The sequence below is a fragment of the Choloepus didactylus genome, chromosome 27 (genome assembly GCF_015220235.1).
Source record: "Choloepus didactylus isolate mChoDid1 chromosome 27, mChoDid1.pri, whole genome shotgun sequence".
Taxonomy (NCBI): domain Eukaryota; kingdom Metazoa; phylum Chordata; class Mammalia; order Pilosa; family Megalonychidae; genus Choloepus; species Choloepus didactylus.
This window is the reverse complement of record NC_051333.1, coordinates 11,029,165-11,043,080: the sequence shown is the minus strand read 5'-3', so window position 1 is coordinate 11,043,080 and position 13,916 is coordinate 11,029,165. Positions and strand designations below refer to the sequence as shown.

Here is a 13,916-nt window from a genome sequence, read left to right as displayed (position 1 = left end):
AAAGCAAGTGCATAAATTATGTTCTACCCATTAACATAAGCCTAGTAAAAATGGAAAGAAGAAACAGGGACCTGTGTTTTAACTGATGTGCTTACATTTTTAAGCCAGGCCCCCAGTACTGTGCACAGTGTCTCCCTGTTTGGTTATTGGCTAGACCCGTCTCTGCAGTCCCCCAATCTATAAAAATATCAGCACATCTTCTGGTCATGCCCTGGTCATACCCCAAAGATGGATAAAAACACCTTGCTGCTATGGACACCTGTAGCCCTGCCTGCCAGAAAAAGGCTCAGTCACTTTGGCTCTTCCATGGACCCTGCTCCAGACTGGCTCTGCTGCCTGGTGCAGGAGGATGCTATGGGACAGGCCAGTGGATTCCTGGAGCCCATCTTCCTGTTCTCAAGAAGACCAATGATGCTACAATATGAAGGTGCACCTGGAAATGACTGCCAGAGTGATGTCGTTAGAACCTGACAGGACACAATTGGCACTAAAGCCTGCTCCTGTGGGGGGACAGCATGTGTCCATTAGCAGCAGATATCCTGGGCCCTAGGGAGAAAATTTTACAGTACTTTGACTTGCAGGAGAAGACCTTGCCATTCGGGTACCCACTAAACATTTTTGTTGAAGCCCCAGGCTTCCTTCCTGCTTCATCTCACTGTCTTCCATTATGGAGCTGCAGCCGTAGCAGCATTCCACAACCACACTGACTGTTGGGTTTGCAACTACGTTCCAATGTCAAGTAGCCCTGTCCTCCCATGGAATATTCTTCCACTGTCTTTAGTTAACTGGAGTACTTCAATAAAAAAAACTTTTAATCACCCATATCCCCCAAGGTGGCAACTACCTAATTCTAATATTCTCTATAATTATTCTTTTTCTGCTCAACCTGCTATTTCTATTATTAGAGAACATCTAAATAAGGCCCACCCAACCATGGCATCTGTTTGGAATGTGTGCCAATTTGGATATATTACGTCCCCCCAAAAACCATTTTCTTTAATGCAGTCCTGTGGGAGCAGAAGTATTACTGTTGATTATGTTGGAATCTTTTGATTCTTTCCATGGAGATGTGACTCAATCAATGGCGGGTGGAATGTTTGATTAAATTACTTCCATGGAGATACAGACCCTGCCCATTCGGGGTCTTGATTTAATCACTGGAGTCCTATAAAAGAGCTCCCAAACAGAATGAGCTCAGAGCAGCTGAGAGGGACATTTTGGAGGGAAGCTAAGAGCTGACACTCACGTTGACACTTGGAGATGCTTGGAGACATTTAGAGACGCAAGCCTAGAATTTGCTCCAGAGAATCTAAGAGAAGACCCCAATGCTTAGATGCACAGGTGCTGAAGAAACTCTGAGAGACCCAGAGACATTTTGAAGAAAGCCCTTTTGAAATGCAACCTGGGAGCAGAGGACCAGCAGACACCAGCCATGTGCCTTCCCAGCTGACAGAGGTGTTCCAGAAGCCATCGGCCTTCCTTCTGTGAAGGTATCATCTTCTTGATTCCTTAGTTTGGGCACTTTCATGGTTTCAGAATTTAAATTTGTAACTTAATAAATCCCCTTTAAAACAGCCAATCCATTTCTGGTATTTTGTGTAACGGCAGCACTAGCAAACCGGAACAGGACAGCTTGACCTGGATGCTTTCTGAATATGGCATCCTAAGCACCAGAACTCTTTTGTGTATTGAAAGACGTGATCCTTCCGACTTAGCTGCACACCGACATCTGGGATGGCTGTCCACATTGGAATGTGATCGAAACATCGTTGTACAGCAGAATGAACGTACAGGAAAACAAAACAGCTCTAAGCAAGCCAGAGCATAACTGCCTCCCCGGGTGCTGGTTGGTTTTGTGGAACACACTCTTGGACACACCTCCCTTATGAATGGACAGGCTGGATGTACCTTAGGGTATTCATTTTTGCCAAGAAGCAGTCATAAAGTTTTGTCCATTGCACCCCAAAATCTTCCCGCCCTTACCAGATCTTTTAGGCCTAAGAATAAAATGCTCTCTAGAATGGTGGGAATGGCCCCTGAGTATTTTTCTTCCTAGGGCTGGAGCTTTAGATGCCCTAACACAAGTAACAGCTGTAGTTTCACTGCTCATGTTCTTAAAGATACCAAACACAGTATAAGTCATTTAAATGGAAAAACTGAACAAATAAGAAAAGTAATCTTACAAAACAATCTTACATTTGTATGGCTGGAAGACAAAGGCGAGAGCGGCGGCGGTGATGGTGACACGGGGCACACGAGGTGGTGGCTGGCAGGTCTGGCCAAGGCCCAGCAGAGGAGGTGGCTCCAGGGGAACCCACTACCGGAGGGAATCTGGAAAAGTTGCAAGCAAACCATCAGTCTTCCAAGAAAAGTTTGGGTACCAGAAGTTCTGGATAAAAGGGCAAAAACAATGGATTCACCATTAGTGGGAGCTTTGTGCCGGTGTGAATGTATTATGTCCCCCAAAATGCCATGTTCTTTGAAGCAATCTTGTAGGGGCAGACATATTAGTGTTGATTGGGTTGGAATCCTTTGACTGAGTGTTTCCCTGGAGATGTGACTCAATCAACTGCGGGTGAAATGTTTGATGGCATTATTTCCATGGAGATATGGACCCTGCCCATTCATGGTGGGTCTTGATTTAATCAATGGAGTCCTAAAAAGGAGCTCACAAACAGAAGGACCTCAGAGCAGCTGTGAGTGACACTGGAGAGCAACTGAGAGAGACATTTTGGAGACAGCCATTGAAAGCAGACTTATGTCAGCCCAGAGTTTGCTCCAGAGAAGCTAAGAGAGGACAAAACGCCCCAAAAGCAACATTTTGACGAACACACAGGAGCTGAGAGTGGAGCTGGAACATAATTCAGGCTCAGCAGGTGCCAGCCACGCGCCTTCCCACCTAACAGGGGTTTTCTGGACGCCATTAGTCTTCCTTCAGTAAAGTTATATTCGTGTTGATGTCTTAATTTGGACATTTCCATGGCCTTTAGACTACAGCTTTGTAACCAAATAAACCCCTGTTATAAAAGCCAAACCATTTCTGGTATTTTGCACAATGGAAGCATTAGCAAACCAGAACAAGCTTCCTGACTCACCTGCTAGAGGAGATCCACAGCCACTCCCCATCTGGTTCACTGTTTTGATTGTCTTCCAGATTGTCCTTAGGAGGAGTCTTTTATAACGAGCAAAGCAAACCTGTGTGCAGCACAGAGCAGCTGGGCTGCGAGAAGGTCTGCTCTGATGCCTTTGTACCCCTCTCGCGTGTGCACCTCTGGATGTTGCAGGTCACCCAGGCGGCACCTCCCTTGGTGATTTATTGCACCTCCTTCAGTGATTCATTGGGGCTATGACTTTCATAAGGTTGCCAGAATGGAGCACGGTGAAGCAGGCAAGAAGGCAGCTCGGAGCAAACCCTAGGGACTGCGTTGGAAACAGCACCAGGCTCTGGGAGAAACAGAAGACAACCATGAAGAAGATCCCATGATGTACCCCAAGGTGGAATTAGAAGGTAAAAAAGAAAATAAAGAGCAGAACCAGCGAATGGCCGTCAGCAGATCTGGGAGGATGGGCTTGTGAAAACCTTGGGCTGCAGTTATCGGCAAGGGCCGTGTTTGAGGTGGGCTTTCTTCTGGGGCAATATTTTCTGTATGGCTTCCAAGTCCACCCATCTTATGGGTGAGCAGATTTCCTTCCCCACATAAGACAGACTGCTCTATTTCAAGACCTCCTGAAAAGACCACGTTCCTTCTGATAATGTATGGTGTTACAGGCCTTTGCCTATTGCTTAACATTCGGGAGATGCTTCATTTTAGGATTTGGGACCATTGGAGACTCAATAACCATAAAAGGAGGGAACCTGAAGATCTGCGTGCTTACTCTTATCCTTTGACTTGGAATACACCGTATGCCCCTCCTGGCTGTAACACTGCTGTCAAACCAGATCAAATCCAGTACACCAAGCCGTCTAAGGCTCAACTCACCTGCAAGAAAAACAAAGCCAACGTTGCTGAGGACAAGCAGTATGAGAGATCCCCTGGCCGATCTGGAGACTCTGCAGCCGGAGATCAGAATGGACCGGGAACGCTTGGATCCAGCAACCGGCCTAACAGTCACCAAAACAACACCCATGGTCCCCAGGATAAAAAAAGCCAAAGTGGGGTTCAAAGCTGGGTCCAACAAAAGCAGTAGAGACCACAGATCAGGCGGTGGGAAGACCTCCATCTGGATTTAATCTTGGTTGAACTTAAAACTTTACTTTGCTGACACGATCAGGAACTCAACTATGTTTTGTTGTTGTTGTTGTTTTTGTTTTTTTGAACTTGCCTTTTTTTTAATTAAATTTTACTGAAATATAGTCATATACCAAACAGTCATCCAAACGGTACAATCAACTGTTTACAGTACCATCATATAGTTGTGCATTCATCACCCCAATCTATTTTTTGAACATTGTCCTTGTACCAGAAAAAGTGAAAATAAGAACAAAAAAATAAAAGTAAAAAACAACACCAAAATCATCACCCCCCCTCCCACCCTATTTTTCATTTAGTTTTTTGTCCCCATTTTCCTACTCATCCATCCATACCCTGGATAAAGGGAGTGTGATCCACAACGTTTTCACAATCACACTGTCACCCCTTGTAAGCTACATTCTTATACAATCATCTTCAAGAGTCAAGGCTACTTGGGTGGCAGTTTGATAGTTTCAGGTATTTACTTCTAGCTATTCCAACACATTAAAACCTTAAAAGCGTTATCTATATAGTACATAAAAATGTCCACGAGAGTGACGTCTCGACTCCATTTGGAATCTCTCAGCCACTGAAACTATTTTGTTTGATTTCACATCCCCCTTTTGGTCAAGAAGATGTTCTCATTCCCACGATGCCGGGTGCAGATTTATCCCCGGGAGTCATATCCCACATTGCCAGGGAGATTTACACCCCTGGGAGTCAGGTCCCATGTAGGGGGTTGGGCAGTGAGTTCACCTGCCAATCAACTATATTTTAAGTGTAAGGCCGAATACTTTAATTTTGGAATGGTGGTGAGTATGTCTGTGTTTCAATGCATAGCTCCAAAATGTTTTGAAAACACAATTTCTGTGGATAATTTTATCGATGGGTGGATGCTATAGACTTCACCAAAGATAATCTAGCTCATCTTTGTGAAATGGAAAACAGTCATTTTATATACATTTTAGCTAATACGTGATTATTATTACTAACATGACAGGCCTATATGCCTGGAGAAAACAAAGCATGTAGTCAGTCTACTTACAGTTACAAAGGTTTGAGCAATTAATTCTGACAATGGCTATGCAAAACGGTATGTCTGTTTTGCAAGAAAAAAAAATTGTGGTGGAATAGATCTATAAATAGATGAACAGCTAGATAAATATGGATTCAGTAAAATAAGATTAAAATCAGAGAAAAATATCTTTAGCATTTAATGAGTTACATACTTCAGAAAATCCAAATATATCATAGGGAGACAGTGCATTTAAAAAATAAAATAAAATTCAAGTTACCAGAGTCCTAAAGAGCTCTTTCTTGGATAGAATGGCCGTCCTCAGCGCAGTCTGGAAAACTATCCCTTATGTAAACAGCACCTTCCATCTCCAGAGGGTTGAACTGTTACCGGGACTGGAAGTCACCAAGATGGTGGCTCACAGAAACTTCCACCTGACCTTTTCCTCAAGCTTTGCTTGCTTTCAGGGAAGTTCCACCTCACCATCCGCTCCAGTTTCGCCTGTTTTCACAAATTAAGTGCAAGATGCCAGTAACCACAGGCCAGTTTGAGCCAGTCCTGCCCGAGACAGCGCCGGGGCGGCCCGTCAACAGTGCCAAGAGCAAAAGCTGCCGCGCCCACAAACCACGATGGCGACTTGGCTCCGGGCACAAACAGTACCGCGTGCAAAAGTGCCGACTGCAAAGAAGGACCATCTGCGCATGCCCAGGATGCACCCCCGCCACCCCCACCACCTCACCCCCATCGCCTATAAAAGGACCCTAGAAGCTACTTTACCGCGGCAGGAGCTCACCCTTCTTCATTCTTTGATCAAAGAACAAAGTTTCTGCTCTAAGAAAACAAAACAAAACAAACTTGTGCTTTCCATCCCTGAAGGTAGGCAATGGGTCACTGAATAATGGCTTCCATTGAGTAAACATTTGGCTCTGCTTGTTCTCGGCGACACTGTTGGCCCACGATCCAAGCTCAGGGACTCTGAAGGCTGGGCTGGGACGAGGGGAAGAGATGGGGAAACACAGTGTTCCCGGGCACGTGTTCTCAGCAGTAATATAGTTGCAGAACTTTGCATTTATGTCTTCCAGATCTGGAAAACAACAGAAAGATTTAAATCATTCATGTTGAACGGTTTTTGCATGTACAGTATTATGGTACGTTTTTTAGTATGAGAGTTTTTTTTTTTGTACATTGGACTGCTGTCATTCCACTTTTATATTAAAGGGAAAAAATCCTTGAAAAAAAATCCTGTGTGGCTTCAGATATGCTCACTGCCACTCAAGGTAGTACTTGTGCCATGATTAGCACCTCTTGTTGTTAATATATACCTGATAAACATACAAATGTCACCAATGCAAGAGCACACCTGGAAATTTTATAAACTGTATACAAAAGTTAAAGTTCATAAACACCTTTTTCCTCTTAGCTCACTTACCCACCCTTGCATTAGAGTTATGCTCTTCTTATTAGGTTAGCACACTAACAGTATCAATAATTTGTCTCTCTTGTGGCTGTATTGTGATTGTTGCCTTATTTCTCAATATTGCAGGAGGTAAACCTGTACCCTTCTGTTCCCACGCCCAGGGACTTATGCAGAAGAGGTGGCAGAAAGATTGTGAGAGGACTGGGACTGAGTAAATTGTACCTAGTGCACTGGTTTGGATATATTATGTTCCCAGAAAAAGCCATATTCTTTAATGCAATCTTTTGGGGGCAGACTTACTAATTTTTTTGATGAGCGTGTGACTGGTTGATTGAATGTTTCTGTGGAGATCTGACCCCACCCATTCTGGGTGGGTGTTGATTAGTTTACTGGATTAGTTTTTCCTCTTTAAAGGGAGCTCTCAGAGAGCAGAGACGTGAAAATGCCCCGGGACATGCTAACCCAGGACCAAGATGCTTTCAGATACTTGAAGACGCTTGGAGATGCAGACAGAAGGACATTTGGAGAAGCTAAGTGAAGACAGAAGCCCAGAGACATTTTGAAGAAAGCTATTTTGAAACACAACCTGGGAGCAAAGGACCAGCAGTCGCCAGCCACGTGCCCTCCCAGCTGACAGAGGCGTTCCAGACGCCATCAGCCATTCTTCAGTGAAATAAGGCATCTTGTTGATGCCTTAGTTTGGACACTTCAAATTGTAAATTTCTAGCCAAATAAATCCCCTTTATAAAAGCCAGTCCACTTCTGGTATTTGGCATGATGGCAGTATTAACAAACTGGAACGCCTAGTAAAATGGATTCAGAAAAAGCACAAAAGAAATGTACTAGCAAATTCTGTTGTCCACCAAGCAGCTCCTATGCTTCTGGGTGGAAAGCAACCCTCTGTTCAGGTTCTTTGGGTACCAGAAATCATTCCTCAAGAGCCCTCTTGAAATGATATCATAGAAGCCCAACAAACTATGCTCGCCCTCAACACTGAAAACTTGAAAAAAACAGGGTGGCATCAGGACACCAAATCTGGACTATGGATTGGACCAAATAGCCTCCTTGTTCTCCCCGATGTTTGCACCTTTATTATGATAAGGTCTCCAGATGAGCCCCAATGAGCTGAAAAACTGAACAACAACAACAAAAAATACCTGTGGGACCACTTTAGAATAGCAGCACAGCAAGCCACCACTCACTGCAGCATCTGCCCCGGTACAACCCAGCACGACCCTTCCACTTGCCTCCTGGAAAATTCCCACCACCACAGGGGCCTTTCAAAAAATAGCAAATACGTTTCATCCAGCTTCTCCTCCACCAAAGAGCCACCTGCCACTACACCCCCCATGGGCCCAGGAGATTAGGTCTATTGGAAGCAACACCTCAGAAAGCACGGACTTGAGCCCCGATGGGAAAGATCCTACCAATTTCTCCTCGCCACCTCCACAGCCACCAGATTCTGAGGAGTAGACTCCTGGATCCATCTGTCGCACCTAAAGCCAGCTCCTCCACCTGAGTAGGCCACCAAAGCCACTGGAGACCTGACTCTGTGATTCTACCAAGTCCAGAAGCAGATGGCATCTGATGCAGGCTGCAATTCCGAGACCCCAGACCTGATCCCACAGAAACCGACAACTCCAGAAGTAGACTGCTCTCCCAAGACGCTGGATGACAGCTGGGTATACCTACCCTCTAATTAAGCCCCCATGTGATAATGATGAAAGCCACACCTGCTAGCACTGCTACCTGCTTCTTGCTCCTATTATCATTGTAGCCCTAATGTGGGCAATTAACAATTATCTTTCCCTGTCAATTTTGCCTCTATTTCCCCTACCCTAGCGCTAACCCTCACCCTGTCCCCCTTTCCTACTAATGTACCTTCTTGGAATAATAATGCCATTATTCAATTATTCCAAACAGTAGCTACTGAAGAAAATTTAACTACCTGCTGGATCTGTCATAACAACCCACAGCACCCTTCCCCTGGATCCATGGGAATATCATTAAGTAATGTTTCCCACTGGCCTGGCACTTGTAATATCACCAGTGACATCTCCATTCCCCCAGGCATTTGTATCATCCCACCCCAGCCCACTCCAAACGATCTACCATGTGTAACTTTCAACTCCAAAAGCCCACTGTATCTCACAGAATTCAGCAGAAGTGAAGATGGTCGTGGTGTTTCAAACAACCCTCTCAAGCCTGATCCCTGCCTCCCTCTAACTTTGTCCAACTGGACAGCATATTAATTCTACTATGCCCTCCCCATCTCTTGGACCCTCATCCTCTCTGCCACCAAGAAGCCCAACTTTGGAAAGGTCCGCCTCCTCTAGGCTTGGCTTTTCTGTGTAATAGCTCTGAAGGGTTTCTCGGACTTTCTTGCCTCCACGTGGCATTCCCACAGGCCAAGGTTCTGTCAGTTTCCTCTCACCCCCCAGCCTCACTATACACAATTCCACCTGCTTCCATCCATGACCTCTTGGAGCACTAGGCCTCATCCTAGCAGGAGCAGGAGCCCCCTTAGGCCTCGCTGCCCCTGAGATGGGGTTTGGAATACATGAAAACACCCATCAAAACCTAACTGTTACACTCGAAAAAATAGCATCGGAAACCGGACAAGCCCTCTCAGGACTTCCAATTCTCTCAACTCCCTCGCAGCTGTCAGCTGTTCTCATGTGTCTTTTAGCTGAAGATGGTGGCGTTTGTGCTGTTGCCAATACCTCCTGCTGCACGTGGATCAACACCCCTGCAAGTCGAAACTGACATCCAAGAGCTCTCCGAGCAAGTCAAATGGCTTCACGGCATGAACCAGCAACCCAGAGACACGTGGGCATCAATTGAGGGGTTTCTTCCTAACGCCTCCTGGTTGTGTTCCCTGGTGTCACCGCAGATCGTGTTAGTCATCATCCCGCTCCTTGGGCCTGTCTTCATCTGTACCATCACCAGCTTCGTCGCCCAGCGTCTCAGAGCCATCTACCTCTTTCCCCTGTCCCCTGCAACTTTAGGGAACCAGCCTATAAAATCACAAACTGACTGTGCTTGGTCTTCAGGGAGTTCAAGGATGCCCTTGACCAAAAGGAGGGAATGTGAAAATGGAAGGGCTAATAGCTTCACTAATCATCTTGATCTGCTTGAACTTCCTTTTTATCCAGGGAAGCACAAAGAAGAAACAGAGAACTACTGAGCCAGGCTGACATACCAATAATCCTTCATGGCATTAAGGCCTCTGCCCTGCAGAGAAGAAACAAGACATGCTGACACCACAAGTCTACTTGTCTTCACCAGCTAGCCCCCTCCTGCAGAGACAGCCTGCCTGTCCGAGTTGCAAAATAAATGAAACATGAAACAAGAACATCCCGGGTCCCAGGCAACTCTTGTAACTGACCCTCCCTGGCTCCCCGCCCTCATTCCCCCATATCCTCCCTTTGTTCCTGGTGGCCATATACGCTGCTTGCCCAAAACTTGCTATTTGAGCAGTGACCTTTTGTTGCTATTCTGCATTATTTCTACTTTAGTTCAATAAACTTATTCTATACTTTGGTTTTCAGCAAAACAGTGTTCAAGAGTTTAAAATGAGACCAAAATAGTTCTGTGCCTTTCCCCCCGGGGGTGCAGGAGTGAATGAGCCAAGACTGACATTGGGGTTTTGCCAAGCAAGTATGACAATGCAAGAGTGAGGCAAAGGACTCCATCCCGTGCTGCCCACATGCTCGATAAGGTTGCCAGGAGGCCGTGACAGCCTGCAGCCTGGACCCGGAGAACCTCAGGCCAGAGTTGGATTGCAGCACTGCCTCACTGGCCATCACCACACTCCCCGAGATGGGCAGCCAGAGCAGCATCGACCGCTTCCTGAAGTAGAGTGAAAGCGTCACGAAGCAGATCTCCTTTATGTCGGAGGTCTCTGATGAATTCAAGACGGTGCTGTTCCAAGCCAGCCGTGCCCTGTGCCAGAAGTAAACTTGCAAACACGCACACCCTCGTGAACTTCCGGTTCATGGTGCTGTGGGCAGATGGTAGCTTTGAGTGCAAGGGCTCAGTCGTGAATTGCATCATTGGTATCACCGAGGAGAACTCAGGGAGCAAGGAGTCGATGAAACACCTGTGAGTTCATCCAGGACTATGGGTTCGCCATGCTGGCCACCACAGCCTGTGTCTCCTGGGCTGGCCCAGGCCCAAGACCCACAAGCCCTTCAAGTCCATCCACTTCATCTACAACCAAGTGGTTCTGGGAGAGGAGGAGGTCCAAGTAAGTACAGGGAGTTCTCTGGCCAAGTTTGGAGCCCAGAAGGAAGAAATGTTGTCTAGCAGCTTGGTGTGGCTGGAAAGGTGTGTGATGGACGATGCCAACAAAGTAAAGGGCCAAGTCACCTTCTACCCCAATGTCCTGGTGCAGAAGCAGAAGACCCTTAGGGTGGGCAGGGTTCTGAAGGGTCTGAGTGTATCCCAACCTGGTTGGGTAAGCCTCTGCAGTAGTACATTCTAGAACCGTCTGAAAACGCTTTTGACTTCAAGTCTGTCCCATTGGCCACCGCACCCATTGCAGAGAACCTAACAGAAAGCACCACACACCAGCCATCAGGCAGCCTGAGAAAGTAGCAGCCACCCAGGAGCAGTTGGCAGTGGTATCCGAGTTCTGTGGTCTGGGGCCCTCACTGAGTCACAGATGGAGAATGTCACCTGCTGTATCAAACATGCCTTCACTGACCACATGGTGTTTCAGCCTGACTGCACTGTTTCAGTTTGCTAAAGCTGCCAAAATGCCATATACCAGAAATGGGCTGGGTTTTTCAATGGGGTTTTATTAGTTCTAAGCCCATGAAAATGTCCAAATTAAGGCATCAAAAGGAAGATACCTTCTTTGAAGAAAGGCTGCTGGCATCTGGGGTTCCTCTGTCACATGGGCAGGCACATGGTGACATCTGCTGGTCCTTCTCTCCTGGTTCTGGTTTCAGTGGCTCTCTCCAAAACATCTCTGGGCATTTCTCTCTCTCTGTGAGCTTGCTCTCTCCAGGGTTTCTCTCTTAGTTCTCTGGGGCAAGCTCTGGATTTCATCTCTTAGCTTCTCTGAGCTCTCTGGGTTTCATCTGTCTTTTATTCTCTCATCAAGGACTCCAGCAAGGGGATTAGGACCCATCTTGAATGGGCTGGGTCACATCTCTAAGGAAACAACCCAGTCAAAAGGTCCTACCCACAACGGGTCTGTACCCACAAGAATGGATTAAAAGAACATGGCCTTCAAGCTCTCGATCTTGGGGCTTGCCCTTCTGAAACATATTCCTGCAAAGGAGAAGCTAAGCCTACTTATAATTATGCCTGAGTCACCTGCAGAGAACTTTTGTTGCTCAAATGTGGCCTCTCTTTAAGCACACTTGGCAGGTAAACTCGCTATCCCCCCTCCTACGTGGGACGTGCCTCCCAGGAGTGTAAATCTCCTTGGCAACATGGGACATGACTCCTAGGGATGGGCCTGGACCTGGCATCATAGGATTGAGAAAGCCTTCTTGGACAAAAAGGAGGAGGAGAAATGAGACATAATAGAGTTTCAGTGGCTGAGAGATTTCAAATAGACTCAAGAGGTCATTCTGGAGCTTATTCTTATGCAATATATAGATATCCCTTTGTAGCTTTTAGTGTATTGGAATAGCTAGAAGGAAATACCTGAAACTGTTGAACTAGAACCCAGTAGCCTTGAATCTTGAAGATGGTTGCATAACTAGATAGCTCTTAAGGTGTGACTGTGTAATTGTGAAAACCTGACGACTGACACTCCCTTTCTCCGATGTATGGACAGATGAATAAGAAAATGAAGACAAAAATAAATAAATAATAAGCAGGGATAAGGGGTATGGGATGTTTTGGGTGTTCCTTTTTTATTTCTATTTTTATTTTTATTCGTATTTTTATTTTTTTTCTGGAGTAATGAAAACGTTCAAAAATTGGTTGTGGTGATGAATACACAACTAGATGATGATACTGTGAACTATTGATTGTACACTTTGGATGATTATCTGGTATGTGAACATAGCTCAATAAAATTGCATTAAAAAAAAAAGAGACCATGGCCTTTCTTGGGGTACCTAACAGCTCCAAACCAGCACACTGCACTAACGCACCCAACCACCAGGCCTTGGAGGATGTCACGGTGCATTGGCACCCTGGAGGCCACGAGGCGCTCTGCCAGGTGCCTGCCCGGAGCCTGCCCTTCGGCCAGCCCGGGGCCCGCTCCACGCTGGTGCCGCTGCCCAAGGAAGCGCCTGCACATTGGACCCCACGCCGGAGATCACTGTCAGGGACCGCGGCCCCAGCACCCAGGAGACAGCGAAGCTGATGAGGACAGAGCCTCGTGGAAGACGCGGAAGTCAGCGCAGCTGATCGCGTCCAAAAGAGGCCCCCAGGCTGAACTTTGGTGCAGCCCGCGAGGAACAGGGGACTTTCTCCTTGTCTACCACCCAGACGCTTGGAGAGGCTGTGGGAGATACCGTGAATGTCCTGGGGTTGCACTTTGTGAGAGGCCGGACGGCGTGTCAGAGTCCGCGAACACGCATGCGTGGGTCCCGGCTGGAGTGTGCCGGGGGCGCTGTGGGATCCTGGCGCTCCAGCCGCTTCTTTGGGACACGGTGACAACGCAGACGACAGCCAGAAGCTCAGAGGAGCTGCCAGGAGGCATCACCTAGGCGTCCGTGGGCTGAGGGGGCTGAAAGGCCAGCCTGTCCCTGTCCCCTCAATACTACACAGAAGCCACGCACACCTCATCACCCAGTGGAAACCCCTTCGCCAGCCTCTGTACTTAAAAACAATCAGGGATCATGGAGGATTTTTTTTTTTTTTTTTTTTTTTGAGTTTGTCCCCACCCCAGGACCTGCGAGGGAGTATTTTTTTTATTTAATAAAGGATGATTTTAGCTTCTTCTAGAACTTGCTGCCCTGCCTGCTGGGAAGGGACATCACAAATGAATAAAATGTTCTCGCCTCCTCCACCTCAAAAAAAAAAAAAAAAAAAAAACAGGACTGAAATAAATTATACAGTGTAATAACATAAAAATCCAGGAGTTGAGTATATGGAGTTAAAGTGACCTCAGATTCTTGAGTTGTCTGAAATGAGGATAAAAGTAGTAATTAGCTTTAGGCTTTAATAAGTAAAATATGAGTATTACAATTTTTAAACTAACCACTAAATAATAGAAACAAAATGAATAGCCTCTACATTAGCAGAGGTAAAAGAAGGAATGATAACAATGTAATCAATATAG

The 13,916-nt window shown here is 46.3% G+C and overlaps 2 pseudogenes; both read left to right on the top strand.

Annotated features, from left to right (window-relative positions):
* The first annotated feature begins 306 nt into the window (after nucleotides 1-306).
* Nucleotides 307-4,231, top strand: LOC119521150 (annotated as a pseudogene).
* Nucleotides 4,232-4,574: 343 nt separating this feature from the next.
* On the top strand, nucleotides 4,575-13,356 carry LOC119521149 (annotated as a pseudogene).
* Nucleotides 13,357-13,916: the final 560 nt, after the last annotated feature.